This window comes from Pseudorasbora parva, chromosome 25 (genome assembly GCF_024679245.1).
Source record: "Pseudorasbora parva isolate DD20220531a chromosome 25, ASM2467924v1, whole genome shotgun sequence".
NCBI lineage: Eukaryota > Metazoa > Chordata > Actinopteri > Cypriniformes > Gobionidae > Pseudorasbora > Pseudorasbora parva.
The window spans coordinates 25465745-25485912 of NC_090196.1; the positions used below are offsets into that span (position 1 = coordinate 25465745).

At 38.2% G+C, this 20168-nt stretch overlaps 1 protein-coding gene across 2 annotated transcripts in view; it reads left to right on the forward strand.

The window, feature by feature from the left end:
- lrrc4ca (leucine rich repeat containing 4C, genome duplicate a) overlaps nucleotides 1-20168 on the forward strand; it is a 296895-nt gene that overhangs the window by 190814 nt on the left and 85913 nt on the right. Inside the window, exon 1 of one of the 2 annotated variants that reach the window (XM_067436351.1) lies at nucleotides 8517-9624. The exons of the other annotated variant lie outside the window; for it this stretch is intronic. The gene's annotated coding sequence lies outside the window, so the exon portion shown is untranslated. Of the gene's footprint in view, nucleotides 1-8516; nucleotides 9625-20168 lie in introns of those variants that run through there. 2 annotated transcript variants of the gene reach the window in all.

A 20168-nucleotide genomic window follows, 5' to 3' on the forward strand; every position in this document is an offset into this window, starting at 1 on the left:
TCTCAGAAGTGCTAATCCGCCATACATTATAGTTCTCCTTTTTAATCCGATTAGAGAAGTACCACGTTTTATTTTGTCACCATACTTGATCGTTCAACTATTGGTGTAACTGTATTTAAATAGAGAAAAGATGGAGGTGTTTGGTACTTCTAACTTGATCTCTGTTTGGTACCATAGTGAATGAACTGGGCTTGGTGGGCTAAGCTAAATGCTATCAGATCGTCACCGAGCGTCAGAGAGATTAAGAGCACGCACTGAGACGAGAGAGGTATGTAACAACTCGTTTTAGTTGAGGGAATAACATAGTTTAATATGAAAAAGCGGTGAAGTATCCCTTTAAAATGAAATTGAATACTTGTTGTCTATTTGATGCTTTTCTATACTATACATTCTATAGACATTTTCTATACTAATTTTAGCAAATAACAATTTGTACTTATTTTGAGACATTTGGTGTTAGTAACTGTTTTGCACTGACTGAAATTTTAAAAGCACCGTCATACATAGCAGATCATATAGGCAATAATAAAATATTTAGATGAAACATTGAATAAACGCACAAGGATGCGTGGAATAGAATGTGGAATGATGTGCAATGGCATTCCATGGAATATAGATGCAGTTTCTGTCTTGCTTTTGCCGGAAGTAAGCTGTGTTGTATCAGTGGTGCTTGCCGTACAAAGCAAATATATCCGTTTTGACGCATACAACATGGATGTTGCATTATCCCACTTCCCTCATATGTTTAATTCAGCTGCTAGCAGCGTTTTCACCCCAGGACAGAAAAAACACAGCTGCTCTCCTCTTCAAGCTAGACCATATCTGTGTTTTCTGTTTGTGGTGTAGCTACTAAGATTACTCCGCCGCATGTAAAACACAACCAGATGTTTCAACGGTCAGGCAATGACAAGGTCCTAACAATGAGGTGTCCTGCAGGGTCTGTGATATTGACCCCCTACCCTGTGCTCGATATGTTATGCTGCATAGTGATTGTTTTGCTATGATGCTTGAACACCCCCCCCCCCCCCCCAGTTGTAAAGTCCCAGAAGATAGAGAGGACGCAAGGACTGAAGGGCGACAAAGATTTATTTTTTCTCTCACGTGGAGAGTCAACAGTACTCTTTGGTCTTTTCCTGAAGGACGCAGCAAACACCAACCAGCACAAATAGATAGGTTTTTGCGGGCTTCATTGCTAGAGGTCTCTGGGTGTGTATTGTTTTGAGGTTTTCTCTTCGCATAAAACTCACGATGAGTTATTTTTGCAGTAATATTGCTGCCTGTTGTGGTCTATTAGATCACTAGATGTGTTTTCTGAAGCAAGCATCAGTATATTGCTCATACTTATGCCCGGTACACATTGTATGATTTTGGGCTGTCCCAGACAAAAGATGACAAACTGTGATGATTTCTGTGATCCTGACTCCTAAACGGTGAGCCTACGTCATCTGTGGGAGAAGTTCAAAGAGAGCAGTTGTCATGGTCTTGCGACCGAAGATCATTTGCTTACAGTGTTCAAAATGTAGCATGATCCTCTCACCGTGTGTTTGCTGCTACGAGTAGCCTAGTCTCACCCTCAGAAGTCACGCCCATGGACCGCTGGCTGAACGTCTGATGCATAGGGCACACTTATCTGGAAACGCTTCAGGAGTTTCAAAGTCGTCATCTTATTGGTTGAATTCTACAGGATGTCCGCGAGCCGTTACAAAGTCCATCTCGCTACAGTGGCTCTACAATAATTTTATGAAGTGAAAAAAAAAACGACTTTTATTGTGATGGGCCGATTTCAAAACAAATTTTGAATGGTTATGAATCAGCGTATTGATTCATGATTCGAATCCTGAATCAATAAGCTGATTCATAACCGTTCAAATCTTTGTTTTGAAATCGGCCCATCACTATTTAAGTCGCTATTTAGTTTTTGTTTTTAGTGCACAAAAACTATTCTCTTCGCTTCATTAAATTATTGCAGAGCCACTGTAGTGAGATGGGCTTTGTAACGACGTCTTTAGTGCCTTTATGGGTCTTGAGAGAGGAAATGACATTGGTGTCAATGAAGGCCTTTCTCGGATTTCAACGAAAATATCTTCATTTGTGTTCTGAAGATGAACGGAGGTCTTATGGGTGTCGACCAACATTAGGGTGAGTAATTAATGACAGAATTTTAATTTTTGGGTTAACTAACCCTTTAAGTAAATATCTGTAGCTCCGGTCTACTTGTCCTTCTGTCAATGTGTAGTTAAAAAGGCTAAATAATTGTGCATTTTCTAGTATTTCTGTAAATGCTAAATGAATGGATTTAATACATTACCACATTTTGTATTTTGTTTTAGTAGCTATTGTGCTATGTATAATTTTTATTTATTTTAATCATTAGATTGCATTCCCTGAAGGAATGACTTTTATGAACCAATTATTTTTAGTGAATCAGTTACATATAATGCGATACAGTGTAGTTCAATTGATTCCCAAGTAAATGATTCTTATGAGCCTGTTCGTTTTTTGAAATCGAACACAAGCCAAGTAAATCAGTGTAGTTGTCTAATGTGTAGTTAAAAATACACATTTGTGAATTGAATTATTATTTAATGTATCATTATTTTTATTTTAATTATTACAGTGCATTCTGCTGCCAAGACAGTGAAAATGTGTTAAAAATGTATGTGTTGTTGAATTTTTGGTTCTGGTTTTTTATATTCTTAATGGGATATTTTTAGTGCAGTCATCAGCCACTTTAAAGGGGTGGTTGCATACGATTTCATTTTTTAACTTTAGTTCGTGTGTAATGTTGGTGCTTGAGCATAAACAGTATCTGCAACGTTACAGCGCTGAAAGTTTAATGCAAACGGAGATATTGTCTTTTAAAGTTATGGCAGTTTATTGCCTACAAAAACGGCCGGTTTGGACTACAACAAGCTTCTTCCTTGGTTGGTGACATCATAAACCCTTGCTAGTCTCCGCAGATGTGACTTCTTCGCATAATGGTAAGGGGCGTGCCATTTCCGGACAACCTGTGCTTGGCACTTCAGCCAATAAAAATACAGGAAACTACAATTGGCCAACTAATCAATCTAAGACCATTGCGTTTTTCGGAGGGATGGGCTTCATAGAAGCAGGAAGCAGACGAGCCGTTCAAAGGACAGTGGAGACAGCGGTGTGGAATAAAGCTAAAATATAAGAAAAATACAGCGTTTTTACAAAAAATAAGTATTAAGACATGTTATACTGCGCCCCATATACACAACCAAGCCTAGAAAAAAAAAAAAAAAAAACAGAATCACACCTTTAAAAACTCCAGTAGAAATGTGCTAAAAAAACAAAACCACTCACTCACTAACATGTGTACATGTATAAAGGACGAGCATTGACACTCTTGTCTACTTCAACATTACGGCCAGTGAGAGGTAACAACATGCTTTAATTCAATTCAACTTCTTCTCTTTTAAGCTCAACCTGTTTCGGAGTAAATTGAAAGCACTCCGCTATAGAAATGTTCCGTCAATCACGTCTTCCTCTGGTGTCCCTGCAGAGAAATGAATGGTTGCATTAAGATAGATGTTATGGTCATTCAGATGGTTCCCACAGAGCAAATAACATCCTAAGTGAAACGTAGTGGTCGCAGGAGAATCATCGGAGGGCTGTAAAATGAAAGCTTTAAATCTGGACCATTAGATAAGGCTGTCATAACAAGGCTACCTCGCCATCACGATGCTGTGGGCATATAAGTCAACCCGGAGCTGTCAGATAATGTATTTATGTTTCAGAGATGCATTTGAGAAATGTTAGATGATGCGGGCCTCATATGCATTTGCATGTTTGAAGCTCGTATGAATTGACCGCGATTGAAACTGGACTGTCAGTCAAAGAAACGCACCTGCCCTTTAATGTCAAACAATTAGAATGACTCAATCAGACAGCAGGAGAGGAGGAGCTGATCTTCGCCCATATTTAGCTGATTTGGCTGCGTTTGACGGGCAGGTGGACAGGCGCGCGGACAGATAAATGACGAGATGTCCATGAAGCATGAGGATGTGACGGGATGCTGACAAGCATATTCCGCTAAAGGAATGAGAAAACAGTTCTTAAAATTTCACTCACAAAAGTTTGGAAGTAAGTCATGTAAACGAGGATGCACTCTAGTCTCACGGAGCCAGACTTCATAGCAGCTTTCATTGCCAGAGGACCATCCAAGACTATGTCTGACCAACATGAACAGCAACCAAACACAGTTTAGGGGCGGGAAAATGTAAAGTCATTGTCCCCACTATGGAAACTGTTTTCAGATAATAAAAAACAAGGTCTTTGTGACTTATATCATGAAATTCTGAATTGTTTTAGCAATTGCCAGTTATAAATTCAGAATTTTGATATAAACACAATTACGAGTTGTAAAGTCAGAGTTTCATGATATAAACTTGCAATTACGAGTTGTAAAGTCAGAGTTTCATGATATATACTCGCAATTACAAGTTGTAAAGTCAGAGTTTCATGATATATACTCGCAATTACGAGTTGAAAAGTCAGAATTTCTTGATATAAAGTCGCAATTACGAGTTGTAAAGTCCGAATTTCATGATATACACTCGCAATTGTGATTTGAAAAGTCTGAATTTCTTGAAATATAATCGCAATTACGAGTTTGATTCAAAATTCCATGATATATGCTCACAATTGCGAGTTATAAAGTCGGAATTTCATGATATAAACTCACAATTATGAGTTACAGTAAGAATTTCATTATATAAACTCACGATTATGAGTTGTAAAGTCAGAATTTCATGATATAAACTCGCAATTATGAGCTGTAACGTCCTATTTTAATGATACTTGGAATTACGAGTTGTAAAGTCAGAATTTCATCATATAAACTTGCAATTATGCGTTGTAAAGACAGAATTTTAGGATAGAAACTCGCAATTATGAGTTATTGTTAGAATTTCATGATATATACTCGCAATTACAAGTTAGTCAGAATTTCATGATATAAAATTGCAATTACGAGTTGTAAAGTCCGATTTTCATGATATATTGGAATTACGAGGTTGTAAAGTCAGAATTTCATGATATAAACTTGCAATTATGAGTTATTGTCAGAATTTCATGATATATACTCGCAATTACAAGTTAAAGTCAGAATTTCATGATATAAAATCGCAATTATGAGTTATTGTCAGATTTTCATGATATATACTCGCAATTACAAGTTAAAGTCAGAATTTCATGATATAAAATCGCAATTATGAGTTATTGTCAGAATTTCATGATATATACTCGCAATTACAAATTATAGTCAGAATTTCATGATATAAACTCGCAATTACAGGTTATGGTTAAAATTTCAAAATGTAACAAATTATTCATTGGGGTGCATCCAAATTTTGGTTAGTTGACCCAAAAATAAAAATGTGGTCATTCATCACTCACCCTCATGTTGTTCCACTCCAGTAAGACCGTTCATCTCCAGAACACAAATGAGGATATTTTTGTTGAAATCTGATGGCTCAGAAAGGCCTTCATTGGCAGCAATGACATTTCCTCTCTCAAGACCCATTAAAGGTAAGACGTCCATCCCACTCCAGTGGTTCTACAATAATTTTATGAGTCGGTGAGTATAGTTTTTGTGTGCAAAAATCTTATAATCTGTTTAGGCCTCTGACTTGAACTCACGAAGCACCACGACACACGCGCGCAAATATGACGCAGAACCCTTCATTTTGCAGCTTGGATAAGACACTTTTAAGTGCACTTATTAGTTTAACACAGTTTAAACATCCAGGAAATTTTAGCACCGTTTTAAGCGCGTCTTCCTCTGCTTGTAAACAAAGTTACTCGTTTCCACCAGCTCTACGTAATATTCTCGCGTATATGCCGTCGGGCTTCATAGTTCACGTCAGAGGCCCAGACGGAAGAACTTGTTGAATAAAGTCATTATTTTAATACACAAATTCGCACAAAAACTATTCTCGACGCTTCATAAAATGATATTAGAGCCATTGTAGTGAGATGGGCTTTGTAACGACGTCTTTAGTGCCTTTTATGGGTCTTGAGAGAGGAAATGACATTGGTGTCAATAAAGGCCTTTCTGAGCCATCGGATTGCAACACGAATATCTTCATTTGTGTTCTGAAGATGAACGGAGGTCTTACGGGTGTCGAACGACATTAGGGTAAGTAATTAATGACAGAATTTTAATTTTTGGGCTAACTAACCCTTTAAACCTCTATGATTTAATTCCAGATATATGTGGATCTTAGTTTCCATGAGTAAGTTGTACACATTTTGCGTGGTCAAGAAACAAATGTGAGTCGCTCTGCACACAGCTGATACTTTTATGATCCTTTTAAAAAGGAAGTCTGAAGAACAAATAAGGTTAAAACTATAAATATATCTCTTATCAAAACAATTTCATAGAATATAACTACATTCCAAAATGATTCTTTATCCAACGTTTGCCTCTGATTAGAGAAGGATAAAATACATCTCTGTATCCTTTCAGACCAAGTTTTCTTTTGTTATCTTTACTTTTAACCGCTTAAACTCCGCGACCGTTTTTTTTTTTTTTTTGGGGGGGGGGGGGGGGATTTCTGCCTGGATTCCCATACACACATACAGTGGTCTAGCTTCAAAATGTTGGTGTCATTTTACAGGAAACCCTTTGAAGTTACATAAAACACTGCTAAAAGTGGTATTCATGTAAGTATATGTTGTCTAAGCTGTAATAGCCCCCCAAAAAAGTAGGCGTTTTTTTTTTTTTTTTTTTTTATAAATTCATTTTTGAAAGTGTGTAACTCAGGCCCTGTGTGCTCTAGGACCCTGCAGACAGTTTGGGCTATTTTCACTAAATTCCAGAAAATAGTGGAAAAATAAGTTTGTCTGTGTCATGTTGTATGACAGATTTATTCAAATGGGTCTGAAGGGATGACCCCCCTCCACCCTCCCCATACCCTGCTACCCCCCTCCACCACCACCATATACAATGATATAAATGCAATATCCCAGTGTCATTAAATTAATTATACATGCTGGAAGCAGCCAAAACTGTCTGCAGGGTCCTAGAGAGTTACACACTTTCAAAAATGAATTTATAAAAACAAAATCAAAAAGTGCCTAATTTTGGGGGGAGTTATAACAGCTTACACAACATATACTTACATGTTTATCACTTTTGGCAGTGTTTTATGTAACTTCAATGGGTTTCCTGTAAAATTACACCAAAATTTTGAACTTAGACCACTGTATGTGTGTATGGGAGGCTTTTCAATTTGGGTAAGGCAAATCTAGGCGGAAATGGCACCAGAGTAATTTAGTGTAAATGCATTACTTTGTGTAAAACAAATGCCAAAGTGAGGCATATCTCCAGAAAGAAGAGACTCTAAGCTTTCAAATGGTAGCACAGCTGAGGTCAGAGCTCCTCCACAGACATTTAAAGTATATATATGACGATGTACTTCTGGACCGTGTACAGGGTCCACAGAGTTTAAGACCCTGTATGGTTCAGTCCGAGATATGGGCATCTCAGTGTGGCTCCATGTGCAAATTGTGGAATTTTACTCATTTGAAATATTCAAAATCCAAATGTAGGTCACTTTGCACATTGCTGATACTTACTGTATTAAAAAAAAGAGGAATGTATGAAGAACAAAAAATGTTTAAACAAATGTATCTTGTTTCCCTCTTATATAGCTGTATTTCGGTTTTGTTTGCCGCCATTCTACAATTTGATCGATCTTTCTTAATCAAGAATTTGACCATTGAATATAGATATTTATTTATTTTTTATGGAGAAAAAAATCTGTAATTCTACCCCATGCTAATCTTTCTTTCTACAATTCACCCCACCTATCTCCAAATTAACTTTCTTCGTTTTTAGCTATTTTTGAGATGAGAAATCCTCATGTTTTGGCATGATCTGTGCGTTTTACAGTCCCTGTGCACATATAGCATATTATTGACCATCTGAGGCGTGTGCAGGTCACTGGAACGTGCTTATGATCTGTGGTTTGAAAATGACATGCTTGCTTTCACGGACCAGCTTTCTTTTTCTCTCTCTCTCTCTCTCTCTCTCTCTCTCTCTCTCTCTCTCTCTCTCTCTCTCTCTCTCTCTCTCTCTCTCTCTCTCTCTGTGGGAAGGCTCAAGTGGTCGTAAGGCAGAGCACCTCGTCTAGACAGGGGACGGAGAGTCGGTAGATGGCAGTCGTGTCCCTTCTGCAATAGACAGGAAGCACAGCGCATCAAACACTCACACTTAGGCTATACACAATCACACACGCACATGTGTGCGTCAAACAGGGGCTACAGACCTGTCCGAACGCGCGCACACCCCCTCAACATATAATCTATAGCGTTCGGGGTTATTGCACTCGACCAGTCATTCGTACGATGGAAAAAGATTATCGGACCATTGACTTTTACGCATCCAAGAAGACGCCGGTGAGGACAGTCAGAAGAGTGAGACTTAGGGCTGAGGGCTACATCAATACGTGTTAGAAGATTCTTGGTGTCACCAGCGGAGTGCGTCATTGGACACGTCTGGGTAGCACGCTAGCACTTCACACTAGAACTTCATTCACCGAGGAGATCTCGACGTATTCGACGAGTCTCACCTCTTTAGATGCTCCTGCTCGCGGGGTGACTCACTTGTAGCTGTTCTCCGATCGGCTCTCGCGCGCTGCGTAATACGGCTTGGCGCGGAGCGCAGCATCATTCGCGTGGATTTTCGTCGCGTCAGTGGATTGCTTTTCGCCGGAGTTGAGTTGAACTGTACTGAGTGTCTGGTGGGATGTAGCTTTTGATGAATACCTCGTCTCTGACAAGTTTATACGCATCTGAAAAGGAACCGCGACGGTGGCTACACTAATCAATCAACTAACTAAGAAAGGGATGATTTGACTCACATTTGGCGCATTTTCATCCACTTTCCTGAAAATAAAAAAAATAAAATCGGTCTTGGATATGATGTGATATACGAATATTTGCGTTTCCAACGCACGAGGCTTTCTCTCGCAAGGCATTCCGTAGGACATAATCACATTTAAAGGAAATAAGCATCTTGAAATCCGCACTGGGCTGTGAGTAGAAATCTAATCAGATCGGGTGCGTAAAGGGGGAAGAAAAGTTCCGTTTTATACCATGACTGTGGAATAAGAACATCAGCTGTCTGCGTTTATGTGCTGTTGAAGATTGAGATGAAGAAGATGCAGGGAATGGTCCATCTCAGGGATAAAACCTCTCTAGATGCGTATTGGCTGAATGTGAAAACCCAAATCTGTTGCGTTAAACGCCAAGAATGAGACGCAAAAGCAGGGAGACGACGAATTAATTGATTTATCAGCAGGAAAAGACTTGGTACACCGGGTTTTTGATGATGCAGGGCAAGAAAGCATCGAGGTATTTGCTCTAGAGGCACTCGTCCATATGATGGCATTGGCAGGAAGACCGAATGGATATACAGGAGCGAATTTCTTCTCATAGAAGCTTGTAAAACTGCTTTTGGATAGCTTGGATAGTCCGAAGTACACGCTGAAGAACATTTCAGTCGCCTCGCGCTACATTCCTTGAGGATTGCGGATTGATTTTGGTGCTTTGGAAGCGAACGGAACGGTGATTTGAACCACACAGATTGAGAAAGTAAGTCATTCGTGTTTTGATATTTGCATCACTGGACACTTTAACGCCTTTCTGACACTGAATATGTCTGGCTGTCATAAACGTTAAATGTTTTAACGACAGCGTCCTTGTATCTTAAAATACAACGCACGTCTGTAGTAATTAAAAAGGTCACTTATGTAATTTGAACGGTATATATTCATACATGTACCCACAGAAGCGTTCTCTCGCCGGCTGTGAGCTTTCCCCCCCACTGTCTTTATCTCTCTCTCGCGCGCGTGTGTGTGTGCGCGCGCGCTCGTGCGTGAATGTGTGATAAATGTGTGCGCTATTGACAACTGCACAGTGTTCCACCTTTGCGGTCGAATCTTTTTCATTCATTCTTCCGTTCATTCAGTCTGAATGTGATATGCCACATCCGATTTTAGGAATGATTAGGTTCTTCTTATTTAATATATTTATTTATGTATGAATAAAAATGAGCAGTTATTCAGATGGTTATGAGCTTAGACTCGGTCAGAATAAGGTTTATAGTGCTAGAGGCAGAAATGCGGGCTGTTGCTTCTTTGCTTGCTGATTGGTCCGCTCTATTTGTGCATAATATATGAGGCATATATGACACTTAGTTACATGTTACCTTATATACGTTACTACATGTACTTACTATTGTAACTAAACCCATATCAAACCAGATCCGTGAATCAATAGTAGCCTAAGTACATGGAATTAATATTACACTTTTAAATAGTACTTATTTGAAAAAGTACAACGTAACTACGTCACCTTAATATTGTGTGTTTGTGTGTATATGTGTATATGTGTGTGTGTGTGTGTGTGTGTGTGTGTGTGTATATATATTTGGTATTATTGCACTTTGAGATTGATATACACTCTTCGGAAGGATATATATGAATATATAGTGTACATATATAATAAAGTAACACTTTATATATATATATATATATATATTTATATAAATTGCTATTGGTAACATTGTTTATTTGTTTATTTTAGATTAAAACTAATTAAATGCATGTACATGCCATTCACTCTTATGTATATGTTAAATGTGTATGCATCTATATCTAATGGACAGGCCATAGGATAGACATGATCTGAGGGCTGAAGAGTTTGGCCTTTCTCTGGGAGCTGTCCGTATTGCTGAAACCCCTGCCAGAAAACCACACAACCACACTACTGTTTGTGTTTCTCCGCTTCCCACCGCCTTATGTTGCCCTGCCTCGTGAAAAATGATGTTTATAATCAACCAAACAAGCCAATCATACTGAAATGTGGATTACAGCCTTGCAGGAAAGGAAAGCATCTACAACAGGATAATATCGAGGAGATCCGTTTTAAGCGGATAGACTTGAACAAACGTGCCTTGATTAGCCATGCGGCATATTCTGAGGTCATAGCTGTCAGTCATAATTAACTGTCCTCTCTACCCGTGCAAAACGATTATCTGTGCCTTGTATCACAGGTACCGCCGCTTTTCTTTTTGACTTCATTATCGTGTGTAACAAGTCAATAAAACCTTGGCAGAGAAGTCAGAGAAGTTTTTAATGTGTGATGAACAGCTAAAGCGATTCAAACTGCCTTAATTCAGATGAGTTGTTTCGCTTTCCCAGCATCCCAGTTGATGTATAGGCCTATTGGTTTGAAAAGGAAGTGATAAATGAGGCTTCAGCCAACAGCTTATGCTGTGTGAATGTGTGATCTGAAGGAGCTGACCAGGTTGACCTTTAAAGCACAATCTTTGACTGTAATCTGCGCTTATTTGTTCTGAAGACACTTGCTCATGGAGCATTTTCAAACTGCAGTCGTGTTGTTACTTCTCATGAACCAAGTCTCCTCTATGCAAGGTAGACTTTCATCTTTCCTTTTTAAATTCAAGAACGTGAAGCTCTGCTTGATGTTTTGAGGTCACGAGGGGAAGTTCAAGATTTTTCTGAAAGCCAAGTCGACAGAATGGGAGGCCGCGTGTGTGAGTGAGTGTGTTTGTGTGTGTGTGTGTGTAATGACTGAATTATATCCATCTGACGAACTCCATTTTGGCCCTCCGAAGCAGCCAGTGCATGGCCACCCACTCACCGTCACACTTTGGGAGAGCTTCCTGTTGGCCGGACGCCCGATCCGAAGCTTAGAGGTCTGCGTTAACACAGGAGCTGTTATATACACAGATCTTATGCCTACAGGAGGTTACAGACATGTAAAAACGAAATCATTTACTCACCTTCATCTCAGTCCAAACCTGTATGATGTCAGAGAATGTTACCTTTCAAAAAAAAAATTAAAAAAAAATTAAGAAACTAAAACAGTGACGGTAAAGACTTTTACTTTTTTCTTTTTTTTCTCCAAAATATTTATATTTCAAATAAATGATGTTCCTTTGAAATCTGTTCATCTAAGAATCCTGAAGAAAAATAATAATGATAATAATATCATGGTTTCCACAAAAATATTAAGCAGCACAACTGTTTTCAACATACTGTAATAAATATAAATATTTATTATTATTATTTAATTTGTATTTTTTATTTATTTTTTGAGCCCCAAATCAGCTGAAAATTCAGCTTTGCAATTACAGGAATAAATTAAAATGTAAAATATATTTAAATAGAAAGCAGCTATTTAAAAAAGTAATAATATTTCACATTAATGCAGTTTAATCAAATAAATGCAGCCTTGGTGAGCATAAAATACATTTTTCAAAAGCATACAGTAATATTGATAATAATATTTTTTTTTCTCAGGTGCTGAAAATGTAGCTTTGCAATTGCAGGAATATATATATATATATATATATATATATATATATATATATATATATATATATATATATATATATATATATATATATATATATATATATATATATAAATCAGTTATTTTAAATTGTAATAATATTTTGCATGTATTACTGTTTTTTATCAAATAAATACAGCTCTGGTGTGTATGAGACCATTTCAAAAATGTACAGTAATATTGGTAATAATAAGAAGTGTGTGTGCGCACGTGCGTGTGTGTGTGTGAGAGTGTGTATTCAGCTTTGCAATTACAGCATTCATATTAAAATTATTCATCTTTTATTTATCAATTATTTATTTTAAAGCTACACTGTGTAACTGATTAATGTATATTTACTTTCAAGGTATAAAGTATTCCCGTAAGTTTATAATATGCCATTGAAAATACATACGGGTGAGGGGTTTGAACGCCGGTCGCCATGTTGCCCCTCCATCTTGAAAGTACATTAGCCAAAGAGGGACATACCCGTAAATTCAAGCTTCGATTTTCACATTTTAAAACTCGATGGCACCGTGTAAAATGCTAATTTCAGCCTTGGTAAGAGATGTTTTTGATCTTTATTTTTTATTTTTTGGTCCATACGCTTTTTGGACCCCATTGACTTTCATTGTATAGAAAACAGGGTTGCACATTTTCTTTACAGAACGTGCACTTACATACTTTAGTACTGAGTTCAGTTACTAAGGTAAGGTTAGGTTTAAGCGTAGGTTCAAGGTTTAATACTTAGTTATTACCCCATTATTGCAATTAATATAAGTACATAGTACATGGGGAACAGGGCTGTAAAATATATGTGATTTTCATTCGCGGCTATCCATTCAAAGCTGAGTTAGATGTACGAATCCGGTCATGAGTAGGAGAAGTGTTGCAAATGAACATGCAGAACTATATTTAGATCCAGATCAAGCGTGTCAAACCAAGTAATGACACCGGAATAGTACGTTTCCGTAAACAGCGTCAACATTTGTCTTCTTGTTAACAGCCGAATAGAAACAAAGCCTTCGTCGCATTCGCTCCTTCAAGCACCTGCCCCTATCCCCTGAGGTGAAGCATGGATTTTTTTTCTTTATCTTCGCTCTCTTCCAGGCACTTGATGAAGGGAGGGGAAAAAAAAGAAGAAGAGGAATGATGGAGTGATGTTGCCTTGGGGAGACGAATTGGGCCGCTCATTTTATGTTCCTTTGCTGTCAGGAGCTTTAGCATGATGAAGCTGCCGGGTTGGGTGGAGAGATGACATTTGTTTGTTGGTGAATGATGCAGCGTGATTCATGTTTCTGCAGAGACGCTCCATTCCTCACTCCGTACATCTACCAAACTTTTCTACTTGCTCATCCCGGCATGGGAACCGCTAGGAAAGGCGGAGCATCCGTTTATTGAGGTTTATTTTTTTTAGGTCAGTCGTAAAATGCAGATGTCAATACATTTATTGTCCAGCATTACGGTCGAGGTTCGCATTGTAAATGATTTGTGGAATTGCCTCGGGCGAGATTTCTGAGATTTATTCAACCGGTTATGTCGTCTCATAATTGATGAACGACATTGTTTTTCAGGCCCCAAAAGAAATCTGGGTTTCATATCAGCAGTATTTATGGGGCTCGCTGATGGATTTCTGGAAACGCTTGCAACTCAGGGCTTGTTTATTTTACTGTTCGAGTGTGACAGTGGTAATATCCCATGAGTCTCTTGTGTGGCTTCTACAAAGTGAGGCATGAACTGGGATTAATCATGGTTAAAATAAAGCCACTTCCTTAAGATGTAAATCAAGTCTCTCTCTCTCTCTCTCTTTGTCCTTTTCCATTGAGAGTCACCTTTGTAGGAAGATTTAATGAACAAAACTTCAGCAAAAAATTAATAAATAAGTAAAGCTCTAGAGACGTAACATACATTACATATACCAGGATTGTGCATAATTCAGAACCGAATTGAGAATGCTCTTTTAGATTTCTGTATCTGAATAGAATTTAAATGCAGTTCAATGGTAATTAGAATCGTATTTTAAGTCAGTCTTAAAATTCAACATTCAGCTGCGAACTTTCAACTAGAAAAGTACAAAAAAGAGACCAAAACGTTTTTAAGATTTTAGTTGAAGTTTGAACATTCATAGGCCAGATAGGTCTCTCTCTCTCTCTCTCTCTCTCTCTCTCTCTCTGTCTCTCTCTCTCTCTCTCTCTCTCTCTCTCTCTCTCTCTCTCTCTGAAGGGTTTAATATGGAGTTGGTCCACCCTTTGCAACTATAACAGCTTCAGTTTTTCTGAGAAAGCTTTCCATAAGGTTTAGGAGTGTGTTTATTGGAATATTTGACCATTCTTCTAAAAGCTCATTTGTGAGGTCAGGCACTGATGTTGGAGAACGCCTGGCTAACAGTCTCCGCTCTAATTCATCCCAACGGTGTTCTATCGGGTTAAGGTCAGGACTCTGTTCAGGCCAGTCAGGTTCCTTCACACCAAACTCGCTCATCCATGTCTTTATGGACCTTGTTTTGTGCACTGGTGCGCAGTCATGTTGTAACAGAAAGGGGTCATCCCCAAACTGCTCCCACAAAGTTGGGAGCAAGAAATTGTCCAAAATGTCTTGGTATGTTGAAACATTAAGAGTTAATTTCCATGGAACTAAGGGGCCAAGGCCAACCCCTGAAAAACAACCCCTCACCATAATCCCCCTCCAGCAAACTTTACAGTTGGCACAATACAGTCAGGCAAGTACAGTTCTCATGGCAACCGCCAACCCCAGACTCGTCCGTTGAACTGCCAGACAGAGAAGTGACTGGTCACTCCAGATGATGTAAGGTGATGTAAGGCTTGGATCCAGCTGCTCGGCCATGGAAACCCATGCCATGAAGCTCTCTACGCACTGTTGTTGAGCTAATCTGAAGGCCAGAACGAAGTTTGGAGTTTGGAACTATTGTGTACAGAAAGTTGGCGACTTCTGCGCACTGTGCGCCTCAGCATGCGCTGACCCCGCTCTATGATTTTACGTGGTCTACTACTTCATGGCTGAGTTTCTGTTGTTCCCCATTGCTTTCACTTTTTTATAATGCCACTAACAGTTGACCATGTAATATTTGGTACTGAATACATTTTCCGAATGGACTTATTTCAACCGATCACGCTACCACGCTTGAATTCTCTGAGCTCCTGAGAGAGACCCATTCTTTCCCAAATGTTTGTAGAAGCGTCTGCATGCCTAGGGGCTTGACTTTATACACCTGTGGCCATGGAAGTGACTGGAACACATGAATCCAATGATTAGGAGGGGTGTCCCAATACCTTTGGCAAAACATGTGAATTTATGATATATGAACTTTTGCGTTTCATTTCATTTCCCAGAATACATTATGTGTGTTGGATTTCTTTGAATTATAGTTCAGTAAATGTTTCTTCCCATCATTCCAATTGAAATTCCAAATCAATTTCCTGTTAAATTCGGCAAATTCAGTTAAAATTCAGACTTATCAATTGTAAGGGAGACAGTTCTTCAATTGTGAATTTTTCCCAACCCCAAATGTGTAGTGTTTGCCTAACACCCTGTGATTCCCCAGCTTTATCCGTCAGTTCTGTGATTCGTACCCTTTGCTATACATAATAAACACTTTGAAATCAGGGAGATTAGCTTGTGTAAAACCCAGCTTGGGCGTGAATTAGCATTCATTTCTTAAACTGCTGGAGACTGCTATCAATAATGCAACCCATCTGTCAATTTTTTTGGCATCCCCAAGGTACAATTTCTCCCAGGAGGATTTGGTTTAGTGTGAAAGGCAGATTAAATGGCGAGAGAATCCAGCTTGACGCGGTACCTCACTCTCCAATGTCTAAATCTTCTATGTCACAGCATAGAGATTTCTTTTCCGGGAGTCAAACTCCAAGGCCACATACGGGAGGTTATGTAGGTAGTGTGTATTGATTGATGGGCTGGAGTTGAGGCGAGGATGACATTGAATTGATGTTTTTGTCTCTTTTTTTCTGTCTTAAAGCAAGTGGATTTTCTATGTCAGAATTCAGCCGTCAGCAAATGCTACGTACTTTGTATTCACTGCACTGGTGTGAGCAAATGGGCCAGTCGACCTTGCTTTAGAGAGAGCATATGGCAATATATAACACAATAACACATCTCAGAGCTTTTAAACAATCATTTCAAGTCTTTTAAAACTCTCTCTTCCGGATATTCTGTTAAGCAACGTTTTAGAGGTTTGAACCAGTAGATTTTCTTACACCGGTGAAGAGGTAATTGTTGAATGGATAGTTCATACCAAAAAAAGGCTTTATCCTTAAAGGGATAGTTCACCCCAAAATAATAATTCTTTCATCATTTACTCGCCCTCAAGTTTCTTTGTTGTGTTGAACACAAAAGAAGATATTCAGAAGAATGTTGGTAACCAAACAGTTTCTGGTCCCCATTGACTTCCATAGTCATTTTTTCTTTTCTTACTAGGGAAGTATATAGGGTCCATCAACTTTTTTGTGTTCAAGGCAACATTTCTCATTTTCATTTACCATTTCCAAGTCCTCTGTAGTTTTACAATATATTTGTGTGAGGAACAAAAAAAATGTGTCGGATCTTCGTATTTAGTGCCTTTTAACATACCAATTGTTCAAAAGAAGCTTTGCAGTGATAACAGGAAAATAATGCAACAAAGTTTGTTTCGCCTTTTTAGCAGCTCTAGAAGAAAAGTGTCCTTGTCCAGCTTAAGTAAGTTCAGTGATTACTTTCGGTTGTAAAAATCATTTAGCAAATGTATCTATACAGCTGCTCTGGAGAAAATAGTGATGTCATCGTCCACCCTCGTACAATGGTGCCAATGCAGTCAGATATATTAAAGGGATAGTTCACCCAACAATGAAAATTCGCCCATGATTTACTCACCCTCAATTCATGACTCAAGCCCTCAAGAATGTCATGACATTCTTCTTTCAGACGAAATCAATCAGAGTTATATTAACTCTTCCAAGCTTTATCATGGCAGCCCAAAATATGAAGCCCAAAAAAGCTGTGAGAACTGCGAGAGGCGATAAACTTTCTGTGTAAGTTGAAGGCAGAAGGCGGTGCGTCGGAATCGAGATATTTTACTTTATAAAGTTTTAAATATGGATATTTGAACAATCGATTCACTACAGAAGGCTTTTATCAATCCCCCTGAGCCATGTGGATTACTTTTATAATGAATTGATGTACTTTTTTGGACTTCAAATGTTAGGCTGCCATTCACTACCATTATAAAGCTTGGAAGAGGCTGAACATTTTTTTTATATATAACTCCTGATTGTATTTAGCCTAGAAATCTAGACGCACCCTAGCGACAGCAATCTGCCTACGAGTGTCGTCTAGCAACTCTCAGTACAGGTCTGAGCTGTAAACGCCAAACTCTGGTCGGGCCAATCACATCGTGTATAGAATCGGTGGGCGGGGCTTAACATAATGACGACGGCCGAGTTGCGATTGCGTGCTTCTAGTCAACACAGAAGCTGGCGAACGGCGGTCATCAAATCAGCTTTGACTGCGATTCTGGAAGACTTGGAGTTAAGGTTTCCTCTGAGAAAAGAAAAAAGAACGGCACTGAAGTCATTCTTAAAAAGGGAAGATGTGTTCGGAGTTTTGCCGACCAGATACGGTGAATGTTTAATCTATCAACGAGCTCTGTTTCACCTTCGTTGCTCTGGTTGGTGTAGCGCTATCCTATCGCGTGCAGAGGGAGTTTGAAAGACAACCGTTTATCCCGCCCCTCGGATTGAGCCCTGTCAATGGTGAGTTTCCAGACCAAACATCTTGATGTGGGTCTGGCTTGTCAGGCAAGATTGTATTCGTCTGAAAGAATAATGTCATATTCACCTAGGATGGTTTGAGGGTGTTCTTATGGGATAATTACAATTTTTGGGTAAACTATTCAAATATTGTTAAATATGAAGCTAAGCTGACCTCAAGTTTTTAAGTCTATTTACTGTATCACACTAAGAAATCATATAGCTTCAGAAAACTCTCATACAGATGAGAGAATATGAGTCATACACACTACTTTAATAATGCTTTTGAGCTCCTTTTGAAGCCTTTAAAATATCTTATTTTGTGTTCCACCGAAGTAATTAAAAAGTTTGGAGTGACGTGAGGTGAGGTGAGTTAATGATGACAGATTTATTTATTTTAATTTAATTTAATTTAAATTTATTTTATTCATTTATTTTTTTGGGGGGGACTGTCCTTTACATACAGAGACCCCCTTTTCGCACACACTTACCATGACCTTTCATTTATCTCTGTCTCTTTGACCTGAGTGTCTTGAAGTGTGAGGGTGTGTGTTTTTCTCGAGTGGTCTCTCATCCACAGCCCCTCCTACGGGATGAGCGCAGCACATTTCTCCAGTCGATGCCCTAATCAATCAGGACTCTGCCTCGCCCCATCAGTCTTCTGGAATAATCTGGCCGACATCATAAAACGGCCATCTTGACGTGGTGGATAGACACCGTTACCCCCACCCATACAGCCTGGGTAATGTGGATTGGTAAAAAAAAAAACAGTATAATAACGGTTCAATACATACTTTGGTTTTTAACTACGATGTTTGGTTCTGTTTTTTGCTATTCTATAGGCGACAGGAACAGAAAGAGGTTAAGGAGATTTTCAAAACGTTCTCTATTTTACTTAAAAGACTTGAAAAACCTTACTTAAACTTAACTTTACTTAAAAATAACCTTGTAGACATTCCCAGTGTATTGTATGATAAAAATATATATATGTATAAAGATTTACAATGGCAGCTCAGAACTGTACAGCAGGATTTAAGTATGAAATTGAATGAATAAATGTAAAATTAAAACTCTACATAGTCTTCAATATAAAATATACATTGATTAAAAGCTACTGTAAAAAAGCTTTTTTTTAAATTCAAGAGCAGTGAGTGATTTTCTTGTTGTCTTTTGTTGTTTTATTAACATCATTTTAGAGGTGAACTGTCTCTTTAAGGAGAAGTGTTTTCAACCTGCATCTCATATAGGCCTACAGACGCACACGATTGTACTTTAACTTTAGACATAACCGACTGTGTTTATGGTAAACTTGTGTATTGGACAGTATTAGCGCAGTACGACAGCTTCAGTACGAGTCCAGTAATCACGTGTGTTTGACAGGCATTTAGTGCGCGCGCTCAGCCCAAGTAAAAGTGCACATGAGCACGCGGATGAAATGTTCAACCGGCAAGGCTTTAAAAAATTATGCAAATAATGAAATTTTGTGATTATGAACTATGTTCCATGAGTATAACTCTCTGACACAAGCATTTCAAGTGTGGCTAAACCGCCTAACTTAGTGCATATGAGAGAAATATTTTGCAATTAAAAACGCAATTCACAAGCACGTATTGAACTGTGAATGCCATACCAAACGGTTCAATATTATATTGAGAATTATGGCATCCCTAATATACAGTATATGTATTAAAGGACCCTGGACCACAAAACAAGTTATAAGCTGGGTCTTTTCTTTTCTTTCTTTTTTTAGTATAGGACAATATTTGGATACAACTATTTTAACTTTTGGAATCTGAGGGTGCAAAAAAAAAAAAAAAAAAAAAAAAAAAAAAAAAAATATATATATATATATATATATATATATATATATATATATTGAGAAAATCTCCTTTAAAGTTGTACAAATAAAGTCCTTATGAAAATGTAGGAATGCTTACTTATAATAATACATTTTTTATATATTTAAGGTAGGTGATCTTTACTTAAAAAAATGTTTGGCATAAAAGAAAAATCTATCAT